A 15,506-nucleotide genomic window follows, 5' to 3' on the forward strand; every position below is an offset into this window, starting at 1 on the left:
ATAAAATTTACCATTTTAACTATTTTTAAGTGTATAGTTAGTGACATTCAGTACATTCACGTTGTTGTACAACCATCACCACCATCTATCTTCAGAACCTTTTCATTTTCTCAGAATGAAACTCTGTACCCACTAAACAGTAACTCCCCATTCCCTCCTCCCCCAGCCCCTGGAAATCACCACTGTACTTTCTGTCTCTATGAACTTGACTACTCCAGGGGCCTCATGTAAGTGGAATCTTACTGTCTGCCTCCAGCTTCATATTGCCTTCTCTTCTGTGTCTGTCTGCCAAATCTCCCTCTCTCTCTCCTTTACAAAAACATTTGTGATGGCATTTAGGGCCCACTAGAATGATCTAGGATGATGTATCCTTATCTCAAGCTCCTTAACTTAATCACAACTGCTAAGACCCTTCTTCCAAATAAGGTAGCATTGACAGGTTCCAAGGTTAAGACCTGTTACCTCTGGGTGGCTATTATCTGAACCACGGCAATCAGTGATGGTGAAGAAGTCTAAATGTGGAAAGCGTTGATGGACCGAGACTGAATCCCCCTAAAACTGATGTTCCCTGCTGAATTTATGATTCACTTTTCTATCCAAAACTTTATTCTCTTTCTTGTTCAGTTCCTGCTCCCCTAAGGACTGAGGAATATCAAAGAAAAGCTACCTTAAAACTCAATATTAAAAAAACTAAGATCATGGCATCCGGTCCTATCACTTCATGGCAAATATTAATAGAAAGAGTAAAAAATGGAAGCAGTAACAGATTTTATTTTCTTGGGCTCCAAAATCACTGCAGATGGTGACTGCATCCATGAAATTAAAACATGCTTGCTCATTGGAGAGAAATTTTTGACAAAACTAGACAGCATATTAAAAATCAGAGACATCACTTTGCTGACAAAGGTCCATATAATCAAAGCTGTTTTTCCAGTAGTCATGTATGGATGTGAGAGCTGGCCCATAAAGAAGGCTGAATACTGAAGAATTGATGCTTTTAAACTGTGGTGCTAAAGACTCTTGAGAGTCCCTTGAATAGCAAGGAGATCAAACCAGTCAATCCTAAAGAAAATCAACCCTGAATATTCATTGCAAGGACTGATGCTAAAGCTGAAGCTCCAATACTTTGGCCACCTGATGCGGAGAGCCCTCACTGGAAAAGACCCTGATGCTGGGCAAGATTGAGGTCAAAAGGAGAAGGGGGCAACAGTGGATGAGATGGTTAGAGAGCATCACTGACTCAATGGACATGAATCTAAGCAACCTTCGGGAGATGGTGAGGGACAGGGTAGCCTGGCGTGCTGCTGTCCATGGGGTCACAAAGAGTTACATACAACTTAGCGACTGAACAACAGCAACAAAGAAAAGAGGGTACTGAAACCAAGCAGGACCCTGCAGGGCCTTCCTGAGTACAAGTCCCACCATGTCCCCCGCTTCTTGTTTGGTCTTCCTCAAGTTCCAGTGGGCTTCCCTAGTAGCCCAGAAGGTAAGGAATCTGCCTGCAATGCAGGAAACCCAGGTTTGATCCCTGAGTTGGGAAGATCCCCTGGAGAAGGGAATAACAACCCACTCCAGTATTCTTGCCTGGAAAATTCCATGGACAGAGGAGCCTACCGAGCTACAGTCCATGGGGCCGCAAAGAGTCAGACACGACTGAGTAACTAACACTTTCACTTTCACTTCAAGTTCCAAAGAGCAGACATAAGCAGTTAACAGATAGAACAATGGTTGAAGGACTCCTAGTTCCTCCTGAAGAGAGATAGATAACAATCTGCTTCATATCTTTGAGCTGTTCTGCTAAAACTAAGACACACATCCCCAATGGTGACTACATGCTGACCACAAGCATGTAGACCCCAGACTGGCTGGAACCAGAAGGTTGATGATGAAGATTCCTGAAACATCACCCTGTTACCTCACCACCAACCAAACAGACTAATGTCCATGAGCTGATCCCTCATGGGAGCACCTTACAACCCTTCCCTCAACGTTGCCTTAAAAAACCCTTGCCTGAAAGGCACTGAGCAGTCTAGGTCTCTCAGTAATAGTCCCCATTCGCCTTGCCTGGTGCCCTGCAAATTGATGCTGCACTTTGCTTCAACACAACCTGATGAGTAGGTTGCCTTTGCTGAGCTGGGCAAGCAGACCTAAGTTCAGTTTGGTAAAAGGAGGAAACAGGATTGAAGCTGCTTTAGGAAGGACAGGGAGGGGAGAAGGGAGCTGCTAGAGGGGGTAAGTCCAGACCCAGGGGTAAATGTCAAAAAGCTGCCAGGAGAAGAGGTGAAGATGAATAGAAGAGTTGGGAGAGAGAACCAGTGAGTTGGCCTCAGCTGCCCACCCCTCTCTCCTGAACTACTGTCTGGTCCCAGGGGGAGTAGGGCAGAATGGAAAGCTGAAAGGAACAAAGTGCTCCTGACTCTCACTCTAAAGCTAAAGTCAAGACCCCCTTGTGGTCTCCATCCCAGCATCAGAGCCCTGGCTAGGCCTCTGTCATGCTGGGTGACCTTGGGCAAGCATCCTATGTCATCTGAGAATCACCTCTACAGTGAGAGGTGGCAGCTGCATGTACTCAATGCCACTGAATTTTTCACTGTAAAATGGTTAATTTTATATTATGTAAATTTCACTCCAATCTTTTAAAAACCCATGCACAAGGTACCAGGTCTGGAGATCATAAAAATTTAATTCCCCATGCAGATTATTTCTCCCCAATCTGTTGGCTGATCCTAAAAGTTTCAAGAGTTTCATTCATTTGTCCAACAAGTCATTTGAGCAAAATGAAAGGGTGAATTTATTTCTCCATCAAAAGGATTCTCTTTGTCATCTAATGGCTGGTCCTGATAAACATACATTGAGAAGCGTCATTCATGGATTCATTCATTCAGACTATCCATTGTACAGCAGGTACTGGGGGTTACAAACTTGAATAGGATACAATCTTTGCAGTGAACACGAGAGTGTAGATATCTCTTTGAGATTCTCATTTCCTTAAAATGAATACCCAGAAGTGGGATTGATGAGTCACATAGTATTCTATTTTTAATTTTTTGAATATCTTCCATACTGTTTTTCCATGATGATTGCACCAATTCACATTCCTACTAACTCCACATCCACATCCTTGCCGTTTGTGTTATCTCTTGTCTTTTTGATGATAGTCAGTCATTCTAAGATGTATGAGATGTGGTTTTCATTTGTATTTACCTGATGATTAGCGATCTTGAGCACCTTTTCATGTACCCATTGACTCCTCAAATATTGTTTGCATTTCTTCCATTTTGGGGGTATTAAATGATAATTGTGTGAAATGATGAATACATTAATTAATTTGATCGTGATAATCATTTATAATGTATCCATATATCAAATCATCACATTATACACCTTAAACATATACAATTTTGTCAGTTACATCTCAACAAAGTGAGTGGGGAAGAAAATACTAGCCAAAATAGAAAAAAACCCACAAATTCTGCCTTGGGGCCTTCCCAGTCCATCAAGGAAAGTTTACATCTGATATGCATGTTCTGTTCCCTATGCAAGGACGCCTTCTCCCCTGCTCTTCACCTGGCTAACTCTCAATTCTTTATCTCAGCTTAAATTTCTTTCAAGAATCTTCTTGACCTGTACCCTACCCCTAGCCTAAAAGCTCTCTGAGAAACCTGTTCTCAGTCTCTATTCTTGCCCTTCCTGTCTTTGTCTCAATTTTCAGTTGACTTTTCGTTGTATAACTATATATCTAGGGTTCTCTCTAGACTATGAGTTTCATGTGGGTAGCCCCAGTATTTCTCGGCCATTCCTGTGCCTCGGACTGGGGCTGAGATATAGTAAGTGCTCAATAAATATTAGCTGGACAAATGAATGAATTAATAATGAACACAAAAAATTATAGCATGATAGATGATGAGGCAAGGTGAGGTAGATCAGGCTTAATTTTGTCCCACTAAAGGATACAGAGGGGATAAAAGAAATCATCGATAAGTGGGGATATTTACACTGAATGTTCAGGGAAGAGTCCCTGTGGTGCCACAGCTGGGGAATGATTTTGAGATGTGAGAGAACACAGTGTGCATATTCAGGGAACAGTAAGTGCTTGTGGTCTACTTGGCTGGGTAGCCAGAGATAAGGCCAGAGATGTGGGCAGGAACGGGGCTACAAGGGACCTAGTGTGGCATGCTAAGCATCCTGTAATTGATCCCATAGAACCCTGGGGAACCAGAGAAGCAGGTGTTCTTGACCTTGGAACCCTCAGAGGTAGGTTTTGAACATCTATGGACTTGCTAAAATTGTACACACAGTTGTGATCAGATTAATGTTTTCTTGGAGAGAGGGCCCATGGCTTTCATCAGATTCTCAGCAAGATCAGTGACTCAAAAAAAGAACAAGAGCTACCATCATCTCTGACCACCGTAACTAAAACAGCCTCACTCCCACCACAGTTCGAGAATTTCACAGCACTCATAACAAAGTATACGTATCTTGCTGATTTCCTTGCTTACTTTTTTTTTTTTTTTTTGGCTCTCTTCCCCTCTGTGAGAGCAGAGACCGTATCTTTCTTGTTCAGGGTTTATCTCCTGTGCCTAGCACACATGGCCTGGAAGTTACCGAACACAGTAAATATTTGTTGACTAAACAAATCTTACTATAAGTGTGTTTTTTTAATTGTGGCAAAATACACAGAACATAAAAGTTACCATCTTAACCATTTTTAAGTTCAGTTGCATTAAATACTTGTGTTGTACTACCATCACTACTATCCCCCACAGAACTCCTTTCATCTCGAAAACTAAAGCTCTGTACCTATTATACAGTAACTGCCCATCCTCCCATCCCCACCCAGCTCTGGCAACCACCATTCTACTTTCCATCTCTAAGACCTTGACTGCTCTAGGTATCTCATATAAGTGGAATCATATAGTATTGGGCCTTTTGCGACTAGCTTATTTCACTTAGCACCCAGGTTGCAGCACGTGTCAGAATTTCCTTCCTTTCTAAGGCTGAATAATTTCATTGTTTAAATATAGTACATTTTGCTTATCAATTTATTAATGGACATTTGGATTGCTTTCACCTTTTAGCCACTGTGACTAATGCTGCTATGAACCTGAATGTGTAGATATTTTTAGATCCTTTTTGAAATAAGAGTAATCACTTATTACTCTTGGATGGATGATGGATGGATGAAGAGTGGATGGGTAGGTGGATCGATGAGTGATAGGGGGATTGATAGATAAGTTAAAGAGCTCTAAATTGAGTTAGAACTGTTTCCTGTCCTGGCTGTCACACTTTCTACACGCATGATACACCTGACATCAGAGATACTGTGAAGTAACAGTGACTCCACTGTAACAATGGTGGTACATGCATGTGTCCTATCTGACTTCAGTCACTTCAGTCCTGTCTGACTCTTTGCAACCCCATGGACTGTAGCCTGCCAGGCTCATCCATCCATGGGATTTTCCTAGCAAAAATATTGGAGTGGGTTGCCATGCCCTCCTCCAGGGGATCTTCCCAACCCAGGAACTGAACCCGTGTCTCCTTCATCTCCTGCATTGCTGAGCCACCAGGGAAGGCCAGCAATAGCAGTAGTATTGAGTTAAAGGGAATTTTGAAATACTTATAAGGATAACTCTCTGTACTATTTCATTATCACAGTTGGCACATAAAAAGATTATGTACAAAACCTGAAGGTATTGCTGACTAAGAAAAATGGGATTTCCCAGAGTGATAATCCTGGGAAGGAAGAGAGTATTCAAGTTGGGTAAAAATCGCACTCAGTATCAAATATGGAACAAACCATAACATCAGTCAAAACAAAAAACAGAGTCACTGAAAATTCAGGACCTTGAGCTACAGACGATGCTGGCAGTGAATGGATCTAAGTGTCAAAAAGTATGTGAAAATGAGGAGTGTAGAGAAGACATTTTTGAGGATATTGAGCTCTGCTCTAAACTAGTCCACAGAGTTTGTTTATTCATAGTCTCACCAACCACAGTAATTGTAAGAGCCAATCCTAACTGAAAAATGAACAAAAAATACAAATAGTTCATATAAAATAAAATACAAATGGCACATAAACATACTAAAAGATAACCAGTCTCTCACTAATAAAGTACATAGAAATCAAGACTACAGTAAGATACTATTTTTTACTTCAGTTCAGTTCAGTTCAGTCGCTCAGTCGTGTCCAACTCTTTGCGACCCCATGAATCGTAGCATGCCAGGCCTCCCTGTCCATCACCAACTCCCAGAGTCTACCCAAACTCATGTCCATTGAGTCAGTGATGCCATCCAGCTATCTCATCCTCTGTCGTCCCCTTCTCCTCCTGCCCCTAATCCTTCCCAGAATCATGGTCTTTTCCAATGAGTCAGCTCTTTGCATGAGGTGGCCAAAGTATTGGAGTTTCAGCTTCAACATCAGTCCTTCCAATGAACACACAGGACTGATCTCCTTTAGGATGGACTGGTTGGATCTCCTTGCAGTCCAAGGCATTCTCAAACAACTTCTCCAACACCATAGTTCAAAAGCATCAATCAGTGCTCAGCTTTCTTCACAGTCCAACTCTCACATCCACACATGACTACTGGAAAAACCATAGCCTTGACTAGATGGACCTTTGTTGGCAAAGTAATGTCTCTGCTTTTTAACATGCTGTCTAGGTTGGTCATAACTTTCCTTCCAAGGAGCAAGCATCTTTTAATTTCATGGCTGCAATCACCCTCTGCAGTGATTTTGAAGCCCAAAAAAATAAAGTCTGACACTGTTTCCACTATTTCCCCATCCATTTCCCACGAAGTGATGGGACCAGATGCCATGATCTTAGTTTTATGAATGTTGAGCTTTAAGCCAACTTTTTAACTCTCTTCTCTCACTTTCATCAAGAGGCTTTTTAGTTCCTCTTCACTTTCTGCCATAAGGGTGGTGTCATCTGCACATCTGAGGTTATTGATATTTCTCCCAGCAATCTTGATTCCAGCCTGTGCTTCTTCCAGCCCAGCATTCCTCATGATGTACTCTGCATAGAAGTTAAATAAGTAGGGTGACAATATACAGCCTTGACGTACTCCTTTTCCTATTTGGAACCAGTCTGCTGTTCCATGTCCAGTTCTAACTGTTGCTTCCTGACCTGCATACAGGTTTCTCAAGAGGCATGTCAGGTGGTCTGGTATTCCTATCTCTTGAAGAATTTTCCACAGTTGATTGTGATCCACACAGTCAAAGGCTTTGGCATAGTCAATAAAGCAGAAATAGATGTTTTTCTGGAACTCTCTTGCTTTTTCGATGATCCAGCGGATGTTGGCAATTTGATCTCTGGTTCCTCTGCCTTTTCTGAAACCAGCTTGAACATCTGGAAGTTCATGGTTCACGTATTGCTGAAGCCTGACTTGAAGAATTTTGAGCATTACTTTACTAGCATGTGAGATGAGTACAATTGTGCGGTAGTTTGAGCATTCTTTGGCATTGCCGTTCTTTGGGATTGGGATGAAAACTGACCTTTTCCAGTCCTGTGGCCACTGCTGAGTTTTCCAAATTTGCTGGCATATTGAGTGCAGCACTGTCACAGCATCATCTTTCAGGATTTGAAATAGCTCAACTGGAATTCCATCACCTCCACTAGCTTTGTTCATAGTGATGCTTTCTAAGGCCCACTTGACTTCACATTCCAGGATGTCTGGCTCTAGGTGAATGATCACACCATCATGATTATCTGGGTCGTGAAGATCTTTTTTGTATAGTTCTTCTGTGTATTCTTGCCACCTGTTCTTATTTTTTATTTATCATACTTATTTTTTACTTATCATACTGGAAAAAAATCACAAATTGATAATACATTGTGTCATGAGAGAAAACATTTACTCTCCTACATTACAGTACAAATAGATGCCAATTTTAACAGAGTAATTTGAGAATGTCTATCAAAATTATATCAAGAGAATGAGAAGACAAGCCACAGACGGGGAAAGAATATTTGTAAAAGACACATCAGATAAAGGACTATTAACCTATACAAAGAACACTTAAAACTTAACAATAAGAAAATGAACAACTTGATTTGAAAATGGGCAAAAGATTTCAATAGACATCTATTCAAATATACAGATATCTTCTGACATGCAAATAAGCATGAAGGATGCTCAATGTCACATGTCATTAGAGAGTTGCAAATGACAACAACAAGATACCACTACACATCCATAGATATGGCCAAACCCCAAAACACTGATAACACCAAATACTGACAAGAATGTGGAACAACAAAAGCTCTCGTTCATTGCTGGTGAGAATGTAAAATGGTACAGCCACTTTGAATGATACTTTGGCAGTTTCTTGCAAAACCAAGCATAGTCCTACCATCAGTTCAGTTCAGTTCAGTTCAGTCGCTCAGTCGTGTCCGACTCTCTGCGACCCCATGAATTGCAGCACGCCAGGCCTCCCTGTCCATCACCAACTCCCGGAGTCTACCCAAACTCATGTTCATCGAGTCGGTGATGCCATCCAACCATCTCATCCTCTGTCGTCCCCTTCTCCTCCCGCTCCCAATCCTACCCAGCATTAGGGTCTTTTCCAATGAGTCAACCCTTCGCATGAGGTGGCCAAAGTATTGGAGCTTCAGCTTCAACATCAGACCTTCCAATGAACACCCAGGATTGATCTCTTTTAGGATGGATTGATTGGATCTCCTTGCAGTCCAAGGGACTCTCAAGAGTCTTCTCCAACACCACAGTTCAAAAGCATCAATTCTTCGGCGCTCAGCTTTCTTCACCGTCCAACTCTCACATCCATACATGACCACTGGAAAAACCATAGCCTTGACTAGACGGACTTTTGTTGGCAAAGTAATGTCTCTGCTTTTAAACATGCTATCTAGGTTGGCCATAACCTTCCTTCCAAGGAGTAAGCGTCTTTTAATTTCATGGCTGCAGTCACCATCAGCAGTGATTCTGGAGCCCAAAAAAGTAAAGTCTGACACTGTTTCCACTGTTTCCCCATCCATTTCCCATGGAGTGATGGGACCAGATGCCATAATCTTAGTTTTCTGAACGTTGAGCTTTAAGCCAACTTTTTCCCTCTCCTCCTTCACCTTCATCAAGAGGCTCTTTAGTTCTTCTTCACTTTCTGCCATAAGGGTGGTGTCATCTGCATATCTGAGGTTACTGATATTTCTCCCGGCAATCTTGATTCCAGCTTGTGTTTCTTCCAGCCCAGCGTTTCTCATGATGTACTCTGCATATAAGTTAAATAAGCAGGGTGCACATACCCTTTGACCCAATCTAGTGGTTTTCCCTACTTTCTTCAATTTAAGTCTGAATTTGGCAATAAGCAGTTCATGATTTGAGCCACAGTCTGCTTCTGGTCTTGTTTTTGCTGACTATATAGAGCTTCTCCATCTTTGGCTGCAAAGAATATAATCAATCTGATTTTGGTGTTGACCATCTGGTGATGTCCACGTGTAGAGTCTTCTCTTGTGTTGTTGGAATAGGGTGTTTGCTATTACCAGTGCGTTCTCATGGCAAAACTCTATTAGCCTTTGCCCTGCTTCATTCTGTACTCCAAGGCCAAACTTGCCTGTTACGCCAGGTGTTTCTTGACTTCCTACTTTTGCATTCCAGTCCCCTATAATGAAAAGGACATCTTTTTTGGGTGTTAGTTCTAGAAGGTCTTGTAGGTCTTCATAGAACTGTTCAACTTCAGCTTCTTCGGCTGAAGAAGTCTACTGTCCTACCATACAATCCAGCAATAGTGCTCGCAGGTATTTACTCAATGAAGCTGAAATATGTCTGCACAAAAACCTGCACACAGATGTTTACAGCATAACTGCTAACACTTGGCAAAAACCAAGATGTCCTTTAGTAAGTGAATGGATAAACTGGCCTACATCCAAACAATGGAATATCATTCAATGACAAAATAAATATTCTATCAAACCAAGAAAAGAAGAGGAATGTTAAATGTGGATTAATGAGTGAAAGATGTCAATCTGAGGACTTCCCTGATGACACGGAGGATAGGAACCCACCTGACAATGCAGGTGGCATGGGGTCAACCCCTGGCCTGGGAAGATCCCACATGCCTCAGAGCAGCTCAGCCCATGTGCCACAACTCTTGAGTTCACAGTCTAGAGCCTGTGAGCTACAACTGCTGAAGCCCACACACCTAGGGCCTGTGCTCGGCAACGAGAGAAGCCGCCACAATGAGAAGCTTGCAAACCCCAACGAAGAGTAGCCCCAGCTTGCCCAACTAAAGAAAGCCCACAAGCAGCAACAAAGACCTGGTGAAAACAAAATACAGACATAAATAAATAAAACTTGTAAAAAGAAGTTAATCTGAAGAGGCTATATACTGTGTAATTCCACCTTTATGACATTCTGGAAAAGGCAAAACAATGAAAACAGTAAAAAGATCAGTGCTTGCCCGAGGTTGGAGAGGAAAGGGAGATAAACAGAAGGACATAGATAATTTTCAAGGCAGTGAAATTATTATGTATGATACTCTAGTTATAGATACATGTCATTGCTATATATTTATCAAAACTCATAGAATGTGCAATGCCAAGAGTGAGCCTTAATGTGAACTATGGACTGTGGATGATAATGAGGTATCAACGTAGGTTCATTGATTCTAACAAATGCACCATTCTGGTGCAGCATGTTGACAGTGACAGAGGCTGTGCGTGGAGGAGGAAGGTATATGGCAACTCTGTACTTTCAGCTCAATTTTGCTGTGAACACAAAACTGCTCTTAAAATCTATTTAAAATTATATATGCACATACCCTTTGACCCAATCATTTTTTCCTAAGAATTTATGCTACAGACAGACTTACGTAAGGACAAATGACCTATGTTCGAAGTTATTTATTGCAACACTACTTGCAATGGGTAAAGATTAGAAGCAACCTAAATCCCTATCCACAAAGTACAGGTTAAATATATTACAGTTTATCCACTTAATGGAATAATAATATACAGCCACTAAAAATAAAAAAGAAAGCTCTTTTATATTGACAGGTATTGATCTCAAAGATAATTTTGTTAGGTTAAAAAAGCAAAGTATACAAAACAATGTATAGTATGCTAAAATCAGTGTAGAATATCAGGGGGTAAGAGAACCATATAGGTACATATTTGCTTACATGTACAATTTAAAAATCTCTTGGAAACAGAAAAGACTAACAAAATTGATTGCCTTCAGGGAGAATATCTGGATGACTGGGAGACTATATATATGCTTACATTGTAAACATTAGAATGTCTAATTAATTATATCAATAGACAGTAAGAAGGAGGGAGGGGACGAGAGAAAGAGGAAGAACACTACACTGGGGTCACTGAACATTCAAGTATTTGGGGACCTCAGAGATCTTCCAGCTTGACTTCATCATGTATTCACTGGCTCAAGAATTATATTTTGAGGGACTTCTCTGGGGGTCCAGTGGCTAAGACTCCATACTCCCAGTGCAGGGAGCCCAGGTTCAATCCCTGGTCGGGGAACTATTAATAGATCCCACATGCCACAACTAAGACCCGACACAGCCAAACAAATAAATATTTTTTAAAAATAAAGAAAGAAAAGAAATATATTTGGAGTGTCCTATATACGCCTGGCACTGCTCTGGGTGCTGAGATAGCAAGATGCAAAGGTGTAGGAGTACAGAATCTAACAGGGAAAAGACCTTATAGTGAGAAACTGAGGCCCAGAGAATGCACGACCTTGTCAAGGTCCCCCAGATTAATGGTGGAAGAGCTGGGGCTGAAACCCAGGTCTGCATGTTCCTGCTTGGTTTTATTATCTAGCCTGGGATTAAAGTACATGAAGCAAATGGACTTGATTACCCAGGCAATGCTTACGAGTGTAAAAATAAGTGAACCACAAAACTGGCTTCCCAGAAAGAGTTTTCTTCTCCTACACATGCTTTCTAGTGGCCAAACTCACTGCCAACCCGTGAAAGACCTCCCAATATGATCTTCGCTTCATTCACATGGACAGCATTTGTCGTGGTTGTTTAGTCACTCAGTGTGTCTGACTCTTTTGCGACCCCATGGACTGTAGCCGCCAAACTCCTCTGTCCTTGGGATTTCCCAAGCAAGAATACTGGAGTGGGTTGCCGTTTCCCAGGAGTCATTATAAATAAATACTAATACACACACACACACACACACCCCTTTCCAAACGATGATTCGTTTGTCCTTACTGAGACACCAAAAATGCTAAGACAAAGTACTAAAGCATAGACTCAGCTAAAGAATGATCTTCTGTCTGAGCAAGAGGAAAGACCTAACCCACAGTCAAGTATACCTGATCCCTGGGATTTTTTTAAGGGTCTTCGCCAAACTCTTCAATAGGGATTTTCCAAGTTTGGAAAATCCTACCAGGAGGCAAGAAAAGAAGAGTGTCACTCCCATTACATTGAATAACAAAGATGTAATCATCAGTGGCCTGGGGTTTAGCCTAATGTTTTACGCTAACTTAAAGTATTATATATATGTAAACATATAGCTGATTGATTTTGTCGTACAGCAGAAACTAACACAACATTGTAAAACAACTATACTCCAATTAAAAAAGTATTATGGAACAGGTATAAAAATCAAATCATACATACACACATATAAACATCCCCATAAATATAAACCCACATAGAAATACACAAAAATATCAACTCCAAAGCACAGAATAAAATTCTTAGTTGAAAAACCATCAATTCTAAATTGGCTACACTTAAAAAAAGAACTTCTTAAGTTCTTTAAGTTCAGGCTTCCCTGGTGGCTCAGTCAGTAAAGAATCTGCCTCCAATCCAGGAGACCTGGGTTCAATCCCCAGGTCGGGAAGATCCCCTGGAGAAGGGAATGGCAACCCACTCCAGTATCCTTGCCTGGAGAATTCCATGGATAGAGGAACCTGGTAGACTACAGTCCATGGGGTTGCAAAGAGTCAGACACAACTGAGCAACTTTCACTCACTCAAAGAAAGAACAATTGTGATGTTACAAAATGCAAAATCCTGAAATCTCTGTCTTCCAAGTGATTCTATGATTGAAGGAGGACCTCCTGGTTGACCTTCCAGCTTTAATTTGGCTCTGACAGGTAGGTCGAATAAGAAATTGATCTTTGCTGAGACTGTAATTGCTGATGGGTGAGAGGAGATGGTTCAGGGTTGTGTTTGAAAAGAGTGGAGAAGGAAACTGAGATTTTTTTATTACAGACTTAGGACATGGATCCAACCACAAGGCCTTATTTTTAATGGAGGGCCACCACAAAGCCCATTTGCTCTGCTAGCCAGCCAGCAATCATCACAGATCTTAGTTTAAGCTCTTGTTTTCATTCATCCTGAGTCAATACCCACTTGTTTCCCATTTCCACTCCTTGTGAGAGCTTCATCTGATATTCTCCAAAGTCAAGTCAAAGTCATTGTTTCATGTGAAAGAGCTGTGAGCTTTTGGGGGCAAAGGCCTCTTCAAATCACTGCTGTCATTAACATTGTACTTATGCCCACATAGCCCTGATATGGGAGGGCTGTTTGTGCCTCCTCGGGCACCCGAAGTTGCTGGTGAGTGGCCTTGAGGGTCAGTTCTTTTAATACCTGAATCGGACATGTGTCAGGTTTTCAATTTCCACAGTCTCTAAGATCAAAGACTCTTCAGGCTGAAAGAGGTTTAAGAGCATTTAATCCACCCTGTCACTTCCGAGGTGGCATAGTGGTAAAGAATCCACCTGCCAATGGAGGAGACACAGGAGATACAGGTTCAATCCCTGGATTGGGAAGATCCCCTGGAGTAGTAAATGGCAACCCACTCCAGTATCCTTGCCTAGAAAACCCCATGGACAGAGGAACCCGGTGGGCTATAGTCCATGGTGTCACAAAGAGTTGGACACTGCTGAGTGATTGAATATGCACACATGCCCGTTTTATCTTTTTTCTTTTTTTTTTTAAATCTTTTCTTTTTTTTTATTTTAACTGGAGGCTAATTACTTTACAATATTGTGGTGGTTTTGCCATACATTCACATGAATCTGCCATGGTGGTACATGTGTTCCCCATCTTGACCCTCCCTCCCACCTCCCTCCCCATCCCATCTCTCAGGGTCATCCCAGTGCACCATCCCTGAGCACCCTGCCTCATGCATTGAACCTGGACTGGCAATCTATTTCACATATGATAATATACATGTTTCAATGCTATTCTCTCAAATCACCCCACCCTCGCTTTCTCCCAGAGTCCAACAGTCTGTTGTTTACATCTGTGTCTCTTTTGCTGTCTCGCATATAGGGTCATCGTTACCATCTTTCTAAATTCCATATATATGTGTTAATATACTGTATTGGTGTTTTTCTTTCTGACTTACTTCACTCTGTATAATAGGCTCCAGTTTCATCCACCTCATTAGAACTGATTCAAATGCATTCTTTTTAATAGCTGAGTAATATCCCATTGTGTATGTGTACCACAGCCTTCTTATCATTCGTCTGCCAATGGACGTCTAGGTTGCTTCCATGTCCTGGCTACTGTAAACAGTGCTGCGATGAACATTAGGGTACACGTGTCTCTTTCAATTCTGGTTTCCTCGGTGTGTATGCCCAGCAGTGGGATTGCTGGGTCATATACATGCCTGTTTTATAGTGGAAATTGAGATTCAAAGAGGAAGAGTGATTTGTCCAAGGTCATTGCTGATCTCTGAGCTCCCAATCCGATGTTCTGCCTTATTCTCCAAAAACACTGTTCAAACTAACTCTTACAATTTCTTATGAAGTTAAACCTACATGTAGCCTATGACACTGTAATTCCACTTGTAAGTATTTACTCAAGAGAAATGAAAACATGTGCTATGGTCTAAATGTGCCCCGCTAAAATTCATATGTTGAGTCCTAACCCCAAAAGGTAATGGTATTAGGAGGCAGGGTCTTCAGGAGATGATTAGGTCGTGAAGGTGAAGCACTCATGAATGGGATTAGTGCCCTTATAACAGAAGTCTCAGAGAGATGCTTAGCTCCTTCCACCAGGTGAGGACACAGTGAGAAGGCCCCAGCTCTGAACCAGGAAGAGGGCCCTTACCAAGACTCAACCATGCTGGCACCTTGATCTTGGACTTGGCAGATTCTGGAATGAGAAATAAATTTCTATGGTTTACAAGCTACCTAGTCTGTGGTATTTTGTTATAGCTCTCCAGAACAGACAAAGACAACATACATTCACAAAAGGACTTCAACACAAGTGCTTACAATAGATTTATCTATAGCAAGAAATTAGATGCAACCCAAATGTCCACTAACAGGTAAATCAATAAACAGACTGTGGTATATTCATTCAGTGTAATACTACTCATCAATAAAAAGGGACAAACTACACAGTACAACATGGGTGAATCTCACAGACACTGAACTAGGAAAGAGGGTGAATATAAAAGAGCACAGACTGTATGATTTCATTTGTACATCATTCTTGAAGAGCCAGAATTAACTACAAGTCTATAGTGACAGAAAACAGAAGACAGTTTTCTGGAACAGGAG

At 41.5% G+C, this 15,506-nt stretch overlaps 1 protein-coding gene across 10 annotated transcripts in view; it reads right to left on the reverse strand.

The window, feature by feature from the left end:
* The window catches only part of SLC5A1 (solute carrier family 5 member 1), a 102,971-nt gene that overhangs the window by 52,962 nt on the left and 34,503 nt on the right, over positions 1–15,506 (reverse strand). The window lies entirely within an intron of this gene.

The sequence above is a fragment of the Giraffa tippelskirchi genome, chromosome 11 (assembly GCF_054371585.1).
Source record: "Giraffa tippelskirchi isolate mGirTip1 chromosome 11, T2T-mGirTip1v1.2.pri, whole genome shotgun sequence".
In the NCBI taxonomy this organism is placed as follows: Eukaryota; Metazoa; Chordata; class Mammalia; order Artiodactyla; family Giraffidae; genus Giraffa; species Giraffa tippelskirchi.